Source organism: Argopecten irradians, chromosome 8, assembly GCF_041381155.1.
Source record: "Argopecten irradians isolate NY chromosome 8, Ai_NY, whole genome shotgun sequence".
Lineage (NCBI taxonomy): Eukaryota > Metazoa > Mollusca > Bivalvia > Pectinida > Pectinidae > Argopecten > Argopecten irradians.
The window spans coordinates 43,758,601-43,772,544 of NC_091141.1; positions in this window are offsets into that span (position 1 = coordinate 43,758,601).

The following is a 13,944-nucleotide window of genomic DNA, read 5'->3' on the forward strand; positions in this document are numbered from 1 at the left end:
CGCTGTCTGTAGACACAACATACAACAAATTAAGGGGGGTATAATGATCAGTGTGTCCGCTGTCTGTAGACACAACATACAACAAATTAAGGGGGGTATAATGATCAGTTGTGTCCGCTGTCTGTAGACATAACATACAACAAATTAAGGGGGGTATAATGATCAGTGTGTCCGCTGTCTGTAGACACAACATACAACAAATTAAGGGGGGTATAATGATCAGTGTGTCCGCTGTCTGTAGACACAACATACAACAAATTAAGGGGGGTATAATGATCAGTGTGTCCGCTGTCTGTAGACACAACACAACAAATTAAGGGGGGTATAATGATCAGTGTGTCCGCTGTCTGTAGACACAACACAACAAATTAAGGGGGGTATAATGATCAGTCTGTCCGCTGTCTGTAGACATAACATACAACAAATTAAGGGGGGTATAATGATCAGTGTGTCCGCTGTCTGTAGACACAACATACAACAAATTAAGGGGGGTATAATGATCAGTGTGTCCGCTGTCTGTAGACACAACAAACAACAAATAAAGAAGGGTCACTGTCTGGTATAATGTATCAGTGTGTCCGCTGTCTGTAGACACAACACAACAAATTAAGGGGGGTATAATGATCAGTGTGTCCGCTGTCTGTAGACACAACACAACAAATTAAGGGGGGTATAATGATCAGTGTGTCCGCTGTCTGTAGACACAACATACAACAAATTAAGGGGGGTATAATGATCAGTGTGTCCGCTGTCTGTAGACACAACACAGGAACTCAACAAATTAAGGGGGGTATAATGATCAGTGTGTCCGCTGTCTGTAGACATAAACACACAACAAATTAAGGGGGGTATAATGAGCAAGTCCCTGTCTCGCGTCTTGTAGGACACAAATACAACAAATTAAGGGGGTATATAATGATCCATTGTCTGTCCGCTGTCTGTAGACACAACATACAACAAATTAAGGGGGGGTATAATGATCAGTGTGTCCGCTGTCTGTAGACACAACATACAACAAATTAAGGGGGTATAATGATCAGTGTGTCCGCTGTCTGTAGACACAACATACAACAAATTAAGGGGGGTATAATGATCAGTGTGTCCGCTGTCTGTAGACACAACATACAACAAATTAAGGGGGGTCTAATGATCAGTATGATAACGCTGTCTGTAGACACAACATACAACACAAATTAAGGGGGGTATAATGATCAGTGCTTGTCCGCTGTTCTGTAGACACAACATACAACAAATTAAGGGGGGTATAATGATCAGTGTGTTCCGCTGTCTGTAGACATTAAACATCACAACAAATTTAAGGGGGGTATAATGATCAGTGTAATTTCGCTGTCTGTAGACACAACATACAACAAATTAAGGGGGTATAATGATCATTTGGTGTCCGCCTGTCTGTAGACACAACATACAACAAATTTAAGGGGGGATTTAATGATCAGTGTGTCCGCTGTCTGTAGACATAACACACAACAAATTAAAGGGGGTATAATGAACAGTGTGGTTCCGCTGTCTTAGACACAACAACACAAATTAAGGGGGTAAAATGATCAGTGGTGTCCGCTGTCTGTAGACACAACATACAACAAAATTAAGGGGGGTTATAATGATCAGTGTGTCACGCTGTCTGTAGACACAACATACAACAAATTAAGGTGTTATAATGAATCAGTGTGTCCGCTGTCCCTGTAAGACACACCAATACAACAAATTAGAGGGGGGTATAATGATCATAGTGTCCGCTGTCTGTAGACACAACACACAACAAATTAAGGGGGGTATAATGATCAGTGTGTCCGCTGTCCTGTAGACACAACATCACAACAAAATTAAGGGGGTATAATGATCAGTGTTGTCCGCTGTCTGTAGACACAACACAACAAAATTAAGGGGGGTATAATGATCAGTGTCCCGCTGTCTGTAGACATACACACAACAAATTAAGGGGGGTATAATGAATGTGTCCCGCTGTCTGTAGACACAACATAACAACAAATTAAGGAGGGGTATAATGATCAGTGTGTCCGCTGTCTGTAGACACAAACATACAACAAATTAAGGGGGGTACTAATGATCAGTGTCGTCCGCTGTTCACAACACTGTAGTGTACATGACATGTGTACACTGTATGCAACAAATTAAGGGGGGTATAATGATCAGTGTGTCCGCTGTCTGTAGACACAAACATACAACAAATTAAGTGGGGGTATAATGATCAGTATGTCCGCTGTCTGTAGACACAACATAACAAATTAAGTGGGGGGTATTAATGATCACATAGACATAACAAATTAAGGTGTGTAAACGTATCACTGTCTGTAGACACAACATACAACAAATTAAGGGGGTATAATGATCAGTGTGTCCGCTGTCTGTAGACACAAACATACAACAAATTAAGGGGGGTAATAATGATCAGGTGTGTCCGCTGTCTGTAGACATAACATACAACAAATTTAGGGGGGTATAATGATCAGTGTGTGTCCGCTGAACACCTGTAGTATAACACAACAGCTACAACAAATTAAGGGGGGTATAATGATCAGTGTGTCCCGCTGTCTGTAGACACAACATACAACAAATTACGGGGGTAAAAATATTCGAGTTTTCCTCATGTCAACAAATTAATTAAGGGGGGTATAATGATCAGTTGTGTCCGCTGTCTGTATACACAACACACAACAAATTAAGGGGGGTATAATGATCAGTCTGTCCGCTTGTCTGTAGACACGAATACAACAAATTAAGGGGGTAGTTATTCAGTGTATCTCACGTCGTGTTCTGTAGACACAACATAACAAAATTAAGGGGGTATAATGATCCAGGTGTGTCCGCTGTCTGTAGACATAAACATACAACAACAAATTAAGGGGATGGGTATAATGTATCAGTGTGACCGCTGTCTGTAGACATAACATACAATAAATTAAGGGGGGTATAATGATCAGTGTGTCCGCTGTCTTTGTAGACATAACATACAACAAATTAAGGGGGGTATAATGATCAGTGTGTCCGCTGTCTGTAGACACAACAACACAACAAATTAAGGGGGGGAATAATGATCCAGTGTGTTCCCGCTGTCCTGTAGACACAACATAACAACAAATTGAAGTGTGGTATAATGATCAGTAGTGTGTCCGCTGTCTGTAGACATAACACACAACAAATTAAGGGGGGATATAATAGACAGTTCCTGTCGGCTGTCTAAGGGGGGTTTGACACAACATCAAATACGGGGGAAATAAAGACAGTGTGTCCGCTGACTGTAAGACATAACAAACAACAAATGTTTATAATGAACCTTATTGTCCGCTTGTCTGTAGACACAACATACAACAAATTAAGGGGGGTAAATAATGATCAGTGTGTCCGCTGTTCTGTAGACACAACACAACAAATTAAGTGGGGGTATAATGATCAGTGTGTACAACGCTGTGTCTGTAGACACAACAGCACAACAAATTAATGGGGGTATAATGATCAGTGTGTCCGCTGTCTGTAGACACAACATACAACAAATTAAGGGTGGTAATAACATATGATCAGTCCCTGTCCGCTGTCTGCCAGACATAACATACAATAAATGAAGGGTGAGTATAATGATTCAGTAGTGTCCTGCCTGTCTGTATAGACAACATACACAAAATAAGGGGAGGTAAATAGATGTATCAGTGTGTCCCCGCTTCCCTGTAGACACAACACAACCAATGACTGGGGGGTATAATGATCAGTGAGTACGCTGTCTGTAGACAACAACATACAACAAACTAAGGGTGGTATAAAGATCAGTGTGTCCGCGCAGACATGATAGACACAACACAACAAAAATAAAGGGGCGGTATAATGATCATTTTGTCCGTGCTAACTGTAGACAGTACCATCCAACCTAATTAAGGGATATAATTAGACAGATTTTTTCCGCTGACTGTAAGACACAAAATACTTAAGGGGGTTATAATGATCAATGCTGTCCTCTGATCTGAAGACACAACACATACACCATTAAGGGGGTATAATGAATCAGTTGTGTCCCACTGTCGTGTAGACCACAACATACAACAAATTAATGGGGGGATATAAATGAACAGATACTGTCCGCTGCTTCCTGTAGACAACAACACACAACAAATTAAGCGTGGTATAAAGATCAAGTCTCTGTCCCCGCGTCTGTAGACACAACACCACAAATTAAGGGGTGGTTATAATGAAACAGTGTGTCCGCTGGTCCTATAGATCACAACATACAACAACTTGATTGGGGGAAACTGATCCAGTCTCTGTCCCGCTGTCCTGTAGGACACAATCACAACGAACTCCTCGCTAAACTGCTTACAAAATTATTAAAGGTTCGTGCAATGTCCCGTTGTTGATGAGTTTCATACTTAATTTGTGACTCATCCCTAAACTAGCTTGACAAATTTTGTTAAAAAAAATTTAGTGCGGTTCTGCAATGTCCCTATTAATGGAGTTCGTACTAAATTTGTGCTGCGGTGATTAGTCATCCAATGTCTGTCCACGGTTTTTAGTTACATCCTGTCACTGTGACTTTGTGTTACATCCTGTCACTGTCGACATTCATTGTTGTCGTTACTTTCTCGGCACATGTGACTTTGTGATTACATGCACTGTCATGCAGAGTGACCCCACTTAGTGACTTTTAAGTTACTTTTAGATTGTTACAAACTACCACACCACACTTTCTTTATGTAGTACTCAATATCTTCAGAATAGTTACATATTCTGGAAAAAACCTTCACTTTGATCTTTGTTATGGATTGCAGTCCTGTCTGCTGTACACATATTTTGTGTTACATCCTGTGTGACTGTGATACTTTGTGTTATACATCGCTGTCAGAGGAGTACATCCTGTCACTGTGTACTGTTACATTTGTGGTAATTACATCCTGGCACTGTGACATTTGTCTGTCACTGTGACTTTATGTGTTACATCCTGTCACTGTGACTTTTGTGTCACACTTTGTGTTACCTGTCACTGTGACTTTTGTGTTACATTCACTGTCACTGTCACTTTGTGTTACATTCTGTCACTGTGACTTTGTGTTACATCCTGTCACTGTCACTTTGTGTTACATCCTGTAACTGTCACTTTGTGTTACATTCTGTCACTGTGACTTTGTGTGTTACATCTGTTACTGTCACTTTATGTTACATTCTGTCACTGTGACTTTGTGTTACATCTGTTACTGTCACTTTGTGTTACATCCTGTCACTGTGACTTTGTGTTAACATCCTGTCACTGTGACTTTGTGTTACATCCTGTCACTGTGACTTTGTGTTACATCCTGTCACTGTGACTTTGTGTTACATTTGTCACTGTGACTTTGTGTTACATCCTGTCACTGTGACTTTGTGTTACATCCTGTCACTGTGACTTTGTGTTATCTGTCACTGTGATTTGTTAATCCTGTCACTGTGACTTTGTGTTACATCCTGTCACTGTGACTTTGTGTTTACATCCTGTCACTGTCACTTTGTGTTACATCCTGTCACTGTGACTTTGTGTTACATTCTGTCACTGTGACTTTGTGTTACATCCTGTCACTGTGACTTTGTGTTACATCCTGTCACTGTGACTTTGTGTTACATCCTGTCCACTGTGACTTTGTGTTACATCCTGTCACTGTGACTTTGTGTTACATCCTGTTCACTGTCACTTTGTGTTACATCCTGTCACTGTGACTTTGTGTTGCATCCTGTCACTGTGACTTTGTGTTACATCCTGTCACTGTGACTTTGTGTTACATCCTGTCACTGTGACTTTGTGTTACATCCTGTCACTGTGACTTTGTGTTACATCCTGTCACTGTGTGACTTTGTGTTACATCCTGTCACTGTGACTTTGTGTTACATCCTGTCACTGTCACTTGTGTGTACATCCTGTCACTGTGACTTTGTGTTACATCCTGTCACTGTGACTTTGTGTTACATCCTGTCACTGTGACTTTGTGTTACATCCTGTCACTGTGACTTTGTGTTACATCCTGTCACTGTGACTTTGTGTTACATCTGTCACTGTGACTTTGTGTTACATCTGTACTGTCACTGTGACTTTGTGTTACATCCTGTTCACTGTGACTTTGTGTTACATCCTGTCACTGTGACTGTCACTTTACTTTGTGTTACATCCTGTCACTGTGACTTTGTGTTACATCCTGTCACTGTGACTTTGTGTTACATCCTGTCACTGTGACTTTGTGTTACATCCTGTCACTGTCACTTTGTGTTACATCCTGTTGTGTTACATTCTGTTCACTGTGACTGACTTTGTGTTACATCCTGTCACTGTGACTTTGTGTTACATCCTGTCACTGTGACTTTGTGTTACATCCTGTCACTGTGACTTTGTGTTACATTCTGACTCACTGTGACTTTGTGTTACATCCTGTCACTGTGACTTTGTGTTACATCCTGTCACTGTGACTTTGTGTTACATCCTGTCACTGTGACTTTGTGTTACATTCTGTCACTGTGACTTTGTGTTACATCCTGTCACTGTGACTTTGTGTTACATCCTGTCACTGTGACTTTGTGTTACATCCTGTCACTGTCACTTTGTGTTACATCCTGTTACTGTCACTTTGTGTTACATCCTGTCACTGTGACTTTGTGTTACATCCTGTCACTGTGACTTTGTGTTACATCCTGTCACTGTGACTTTGTGTTGCATCCTGTCACTGTGACTTTGTGTTACATCCTGTCACTGTGACTTTGTGTTACATCCTGTCACTGTGACTTTGTGTTGCATCCTGTCACTGTGACTTGTGTGTTACATCCTGTCACTGTGACTTTGTGTTACATCCTGTTACTGTGACTTTGTGTTACATCCTGTCACTGTGACTTTGTGTTGCATCCTGTCACTGTGACTTTGTGTTACATCCTGTCACTGTGACTTTGTGTTACATCCTGTCACTGTGACTTTGTGTTACATCCTGTCACTGTGACTTTGTGTTACATCCTGTCACTGTGACTTTGTGTTACATCCTGTCACTGTGACTTTGTGTTACATCCTGTCACTGTGACTTTGTGTTACATCCTGTTACTGTGACTTTGTGTTACATCCTGTCACTGTGACTTTTATGTTTACATCCTGTCACTGTGACTTTGTGTTACATCCTGTCACTGTGACTTTTGTGTTACATCCTGTCACTGTGACTTTGTGTTACATCCTGTCACTGTGACTTTGTGTTACATCCTGTCACTGTGACTTTGTGTTACATCTGTCACTGTCACTTTGTGTTACATCCTGTCACTGTGACTTTGTGTTACATCCTGTCACTGTGACTTTGTGTTACATCCTGTCACTGTGACTTTTGTGTTACATCCTGTCACTGTGACTTTGTGTTACATCCTGTCACTGTGACTTTGTGATACATCCTGTCACTCTGTCACTTTTGTGTTACATCCTGTCACTGTGACTTTGTGTTACATTCTGTCACTGTCACTTTGTGTTACATCCTGTCACTGTCACTTTGTGTTACATCCTGTCACTGTCACTTTGTGTTGCATCCTGTCACTGTGACTTTGTGTTACATCCTGTCACTGTGACTTTGTGTTACATCCTGTCACTGTGACTTTGTTTTACATCCTTGTCACTGTGACTTTGTGTTACATCCTGTCACTGTGACTTTGTGTTACATCCTGTCACTGTGACTTTGTGTTACATCCTGTACACTGTGACTTTGTGTTACATCCTGTCACTGTGACTGACATTCTGTCACTGTGACTTTGTGTTACATTCTGTCACTGTGACTTTGTGTTACATCTGTCACTGTGACTTTGTGTTACACTGTCACTGTGACTTGTGTTACATCTGGTCATCTGACCCGAAGGGTCAGGATGACCTATAGTCATCATGCTTCGTCCGTCGCCGTGCGCCGTCCGCCGTCCGCCGTGCGCCGTCCGCCGTCCGTAAACTTTTCACATTTCAATCTTCTTCTCAAGTTTGACCAGTGGGATTGAGCTGAAACTTACATGAAATGATCCTGACATGGTCCCGACAAAGTGTTGTTATTTTTCGGGTCGATCCGAAATCCAAGATGGCCGCCACAGCCGCCATCTTGAAAACACATTTTGAACTTCTTCTCAAGTTCTACCAGTGCGATTTGGCTGAGACTTGCATGAAATGATCCTGACATGGTCCCGACAAAGTGTTGTTATTTTTTGGGGTCGATCCGAAATCCAAGATGGCCGCCACAGCCGCCATCTTGAAAACACATTTTGAACTTCTTCTCAAGTTCTACAAGTGCGATTTGGCTGAAACTTGCATAAAAATGATCCTGACATGGTCCCGACAAAGTGTTGTTATTTTGCGGGTCGATCCGAAATCCAAGATGGCCGCCACAGCCGCCATCTTGAAAACACATTTTGAACTTCTTCTCAAGTTCTACTAGTGCGATTTGGCTGAAACTTGCATGAAATGATCCTGACATAGTCCCGACAAAGTGTTGTTATTTTTCGGGGTCGATCCAAAATCCAAGATGGCCGCCACAGCCGCCATCTTGAAAACACATTTTGAACTTCTTCTCAAGTTCTACTAGTGCGATTTGGCTGAAACTTGCATGAAATGATCCTGACATGGTTTCCGACAAAGTGTTGTTATTTTTCGGGTCGATCCGAATTCCAAGATGGCCGCCACAGCCGCCATCTTGAAAACACATTTTGAACTTCTTCTCAAGTTCTACTTGTGCGATTTGGCTGAAACTTGCATGAAATGATCCTGACATAGTCCCGACAAAGTGTTGTTATTTTTCGGGTTGATCCGAAATCCAAGATGGCCGCCACAGCCGCCATCTTGAAAACACATTTTGAACTTCTTCTCAAGTTCTACTTGTGCGATTTGGCTGAAACTTGCATGAAATGATCCTGACATGGTTCCGACAAAGTGTTGTTATTTTCGGGTCGATCCGAAATCCAAGATGGCCGCCACAGCCGCCATCTTGAAAACACATTTTGAACTTCTTCTCAAGTTATACGGTGCGATTTGGCTGAGACTTGCATGAAATGATCCTGACATGGTCCCGACAAAGTGTTCTTATTTTTCGGGTCGATCCAAAATCCAAGATGGCCGCCACAGCCACCATCTTGAAAACACATTTTGAACTTCTTCTCAAGTTCTACAAGTGCGATTTGGCTGAAACTTGCATGAAATGATCCTGACATGGTCCCGACAAAGTGTTCTTATTTTTCGGGTTGATCCGAAATCCAAGATGGCCGCCACAGCTGCCATCTTGAAAACACATTTTGAACTTCTTCTCAAGTTTCTACCGGTTCGATTTGGCTGAAACTTGCATGAAAGGAGCCTGACATGGTCCCAACAAAGTGTTGTTACATCTCTGGTTGATCCCCAATCGAAGATGGCAACCATGACACTATATCTAATTAATTTCCTATATGATTATTGCCAAGGTACTCAGATGACCGTTAAGGCCCATGGGCCTCTTGTGTTATTATCCTGTCACTGTGACTTTGTGTTACATCCTGTCACTGTGACTTTTATGTTACATCCTGTCACTGTGACTTTGTGTTACATCCTGTCACTGTGACTTTGTGTAACATCCTGTCACTGTGACTTTGTGTTACATCCTGTCACTGTGACTTTGTGTTACATCCTGTCACTGTGACTTTGTGTTACATCCTGTCACTGTGACTTTGTGTTACATCCTGTCACTGTGACTTTGTGTTGCATCCTGTCACTGTGACTTTGTGTTACATCCTGTTACTGTGACTTTGTGTTGCATCCTGTAACTGTTACTTTGTGTTACATCCTGTCACTGTGACTTTGTGTTACATCCTGTCACTGTGACTTTGTGTTACATCCTGTCACTGTGACTTTGTGTTACATCCTGTCACTGTGACTTTGTGTTACATCCTGTTACTGTGACTTTGTGTTACATCCTGTCACTGTGACTTTGTGTTACATTCTGTCACTGTGACTTTGTGTTACATCCTGTTACTGTCACTTTGTGTTACATCCTGTCACTGTGACTTTGTGTTACATCCTGTAACTGTCACTTTGTGTTACATCCTGTCACTGTGACTTTGTGTTACATTCTGTCACTGTGACTTTGTGTTACATCCTGTCACTGTGACTTTGTGTTACATTCTGTCACTGTGACTTTGTGTTACATCCTGTGACTTTGTGTTACATCACTGTCACTTTGTGTTACATGTCACTGTGACTTTGTGTTACATCTGTCACTGTGACTTTGTGTACATCCTGTCACTGTGACTTTGTGTTACATCCTGTCACTACACTTTGTGTTACATCCTGTCACTGTGACTTTGTGTTACATCCTGTCACTGTGACTTTTGTGTTACATCCTGTCACTGTGACTTTGTGTTACATCCTGTCACTGTGACTTTGTGTTACATCCTTTACTGTACTTTTGTGTTACATCCTGTCACTGTGACTTTGTGTTACATCTGTCACTGTGACTTTGTGTTACATCCTGTCACTGTGACTTTGTGTTACATCCTGTCACTGTGACTTTGTGTTACATCCTGTCACTTTGTGTTACATTGTGACTTTGTGTTACATCCTGTCACTGTGACTTTGTGTTACATCCTGTCACTGTGACTTTGTGTTACATCCTGTCACTGTGACTTTGTGTTACATCCTGTCACTGTGACTTTTATGTTACATCCTGTCACTGTGACTTTGTGTTACATTCTGTCACTGTGACTTTGTGTTACATCCTGTCACTGTGACTTTGTGTTACATCCTGTCACTGTGACTTTGTGTTACATCCTGTCACTGTCACTTTGTGTTACATCCTGTCACTGTGACTTTGTGTTACATCCTGTCACTGTGACTTTGTGTTACATCCTGTCACTGTGACTTTGTGTTACATCCTGTTACTGTCACTTTTGTGTTACATCCTGTCACTGTGACTTTGTGTTACATCCTGTCACTGTGACTTTGTGTTACATCCTGTCACTGTGACTTTGTGTTACATCCTGTCACTGTGACTTTTATGTTACATCCTGTCACTGTGACTTTGTGTTACATCCTGTCACTGTGACTTTGTGTTACATCCTGTCACTGTGACTTTGTGTTACATCCTGTCACTGTGACTTTGTGTTACATTCTGTCACTGTGACTTTGTGTTACATCCTGTCACTGTGACTTTTATGTTACATCCTGTCACTGTGACTTTGTGTTACATCCTGTCACTGTGACTTTGTGTTACATCCTGTCACTGTGACTTTGTGTTACATTCTGTCACTGTGACTTTGTGTTACATCCTGTCACTGTGACTTTGTGTTACATTCTGTCACTGTGACTTTTGTGTTACATCCTATTACTGTCACTTTTGTGTTACATCCTGTCACTGTCACTTTGTGTTACATCCTGTTACTGTGACTTTTGTGTTACATCCTGTCACTGTGACTTTGTGTTACATCCTGTCACTGTGACTTTGTGTTACATCCTGTTACTGTCACTTTTGTGTTACATCCTATTACTGTCACTTTTGTGTTACATCCTGTCACTGTGACTTTGTGTTACATCCTGTCACTGTGACTTTGTGTTACATCCTGTCACTGTCACTTTGTGTTACATCCTGTTACTGTCACTTTGTGTTACATCCTGTTACTGTCACTTTGTGTTACATCCTGTCACTGTCACTTTGTGTTACATCCTGTCACTGTGACTTTGTGTTACATCCTGTCACTGTGACTTTGTGTTACATCCTGTCACTGTCACTTTGTGTTACATCCTGTCACTGTGACTTTGTGTTACATCCTGTCACTGTCACTTTGTGTTACATCCTGTCACTGTGACTTTGTGTTACATCCTGTCACTGTGACTTTGTGTTACATCCTGTCACTGTGACTTTGTGTTACATCCTGTCACTGTGACTTTGTGTTACATCCTGTTACTGTGACTTTGTGTTACATCCTGTTACTGTGACTTTGTGCTACATCATGTCACTGTCACTTTGTGTTACATCCTGTTACTGTCACTTTATGTTACATTCTGTCACTGTGACTTTGTGTTACATCCTGTCACTGTGACTTTGTGTTGCATCCTGTCACTGTCACTTTGTGTTACATCCTGTCACTGTGACTTTGTGTTACATCCTGTTACTGTGACTTTGTGCTACATCATGTCACTGTGACTTTTATGTTACATCCTGTCACTGTGACTTTGTGTTACATCCTGTCACTGTCACTTTGTGTTACATCCTGTTACTGTCACTTTATGTTACATCCTGTCACTGTGACTTTGTGTTACATCCTGTCACTGTCACTTTGTGTTACATCCTGTTACTGTGACTTTGTGTTACATCCTGTCACTGTGACTTTGTGTTGCATCCTGTCACTGTGACTTTGTGTTACATCCTGTCACTGTGACTTTGTGTTACATCCTGTCACTGTGACTTTGTGTTACATTCTGTCACTGTGACTTTGTGTTACATCCTGTAACTGTCACTTTGTGTTACATTCTGTCACTGTGACTTTGTGTTACATTCTGTCACTGTGACTTTGTGTTACATCCTGTCACTGTGACTTTATGTTATTATCCTGTCACTGTGACTTTGTGTTACATCCTGTCACTGTGACTTTTATGTTACATCCTGTCACTGTGACTTTGTGTTACATCCTGTCACTGTGACTTTGTGTTACATCCTGTCACTGTGACTTTGTGTTACATCCTGTCACTGTGACTTTGTGTTACATCCTGTCACTGTGACTTTGTGTTACATCCTGTCACTGTGACTTTGTGTTACATCCTGTCACTGTGACTTTGTGTTGCATCCTGTCACTGTGACTTTGTGTTACATCCTGTTACTGTGACTTTGTGTTGCATCCTGTAACTGTTACTTTGTGTTACATCCTGTCACTGTGACTTTGTGTTACATCCTGTCACTGTGACTTTGTGTTACATCCTGTCACTGTGACTTTGTGTTACATCCTGTCACTGTGACTTTGTGTTACATCCTGTTACTGTGACTTTGTGTTACATCCTGTTACTGTCACTTTTGTGTTACATCCTGTCACTGTGACTTTGTGTTACATTCTGTCACTGTGACTTTGTGTTACATCCTGTCACTGTGACTTTGTGTTACATCCTGTCACTGTGACTTTGTGTTACATCCTGTCACTGTGACTTTGTGTTACATCCTGTCACTGTGACTTTGTGTTGCATCCTGTCACTGTGACTTTGTGTTACATCCTGTCACTGTGACTTTGTGTTACATCCTTTTACTGTCACTTTTGTGTTACATCCTGTCACTGTGACTTTGTGTTACATTCTGTCACTGTGACTTTGTGTTACATCCTGTCACTGTGACTTTGTGCTACATCCTGTCACTGTGACTTTTATGTTACATCCTGTCACTGTGACTTTGTGTTACATCCCGTCACTGTGACTTTGTGTTACATCCTGTCACTGTGACTTTGTGTTACATCCTGTCACTGTGACTTTGTGTTACATTCTGTCACTGTGACTTTGTGCTACATCCTGTCACTGTGACTTTTATGTTACATCCTGTCACTGTGACTTTGTGTTACATCCCGTCACTGTGACTTTGTGTTACATCCTGTCACTGTGACTTTGTGTTACATTCTGTCGCTGTGACTTTGTGTTACATCCTGTCACTGTGACTTTGTGTTACATCCTGTCACTGTGACTTTGTGTTACATCCTGTTACTGTGACTTTTATGTTACATCCTGTCACTGTGACTTTGTGTTACATCCTGTCACTGTCACTTTGTGTTACATCCTGTCACTGTGACTTTGTGTTACATCCTGTCACTGTGACTTTGTGTTACATCCTGTTACTGTGACTTTTATGTTACATCCTGTCACTGTGACTTTGTGTTGCATTCTGTCACCTTGACTTTGTGTTACATCCTGTCACTGTGACTTTGTGTTACATTCTGTCACTGTGACTTTGTGTTACA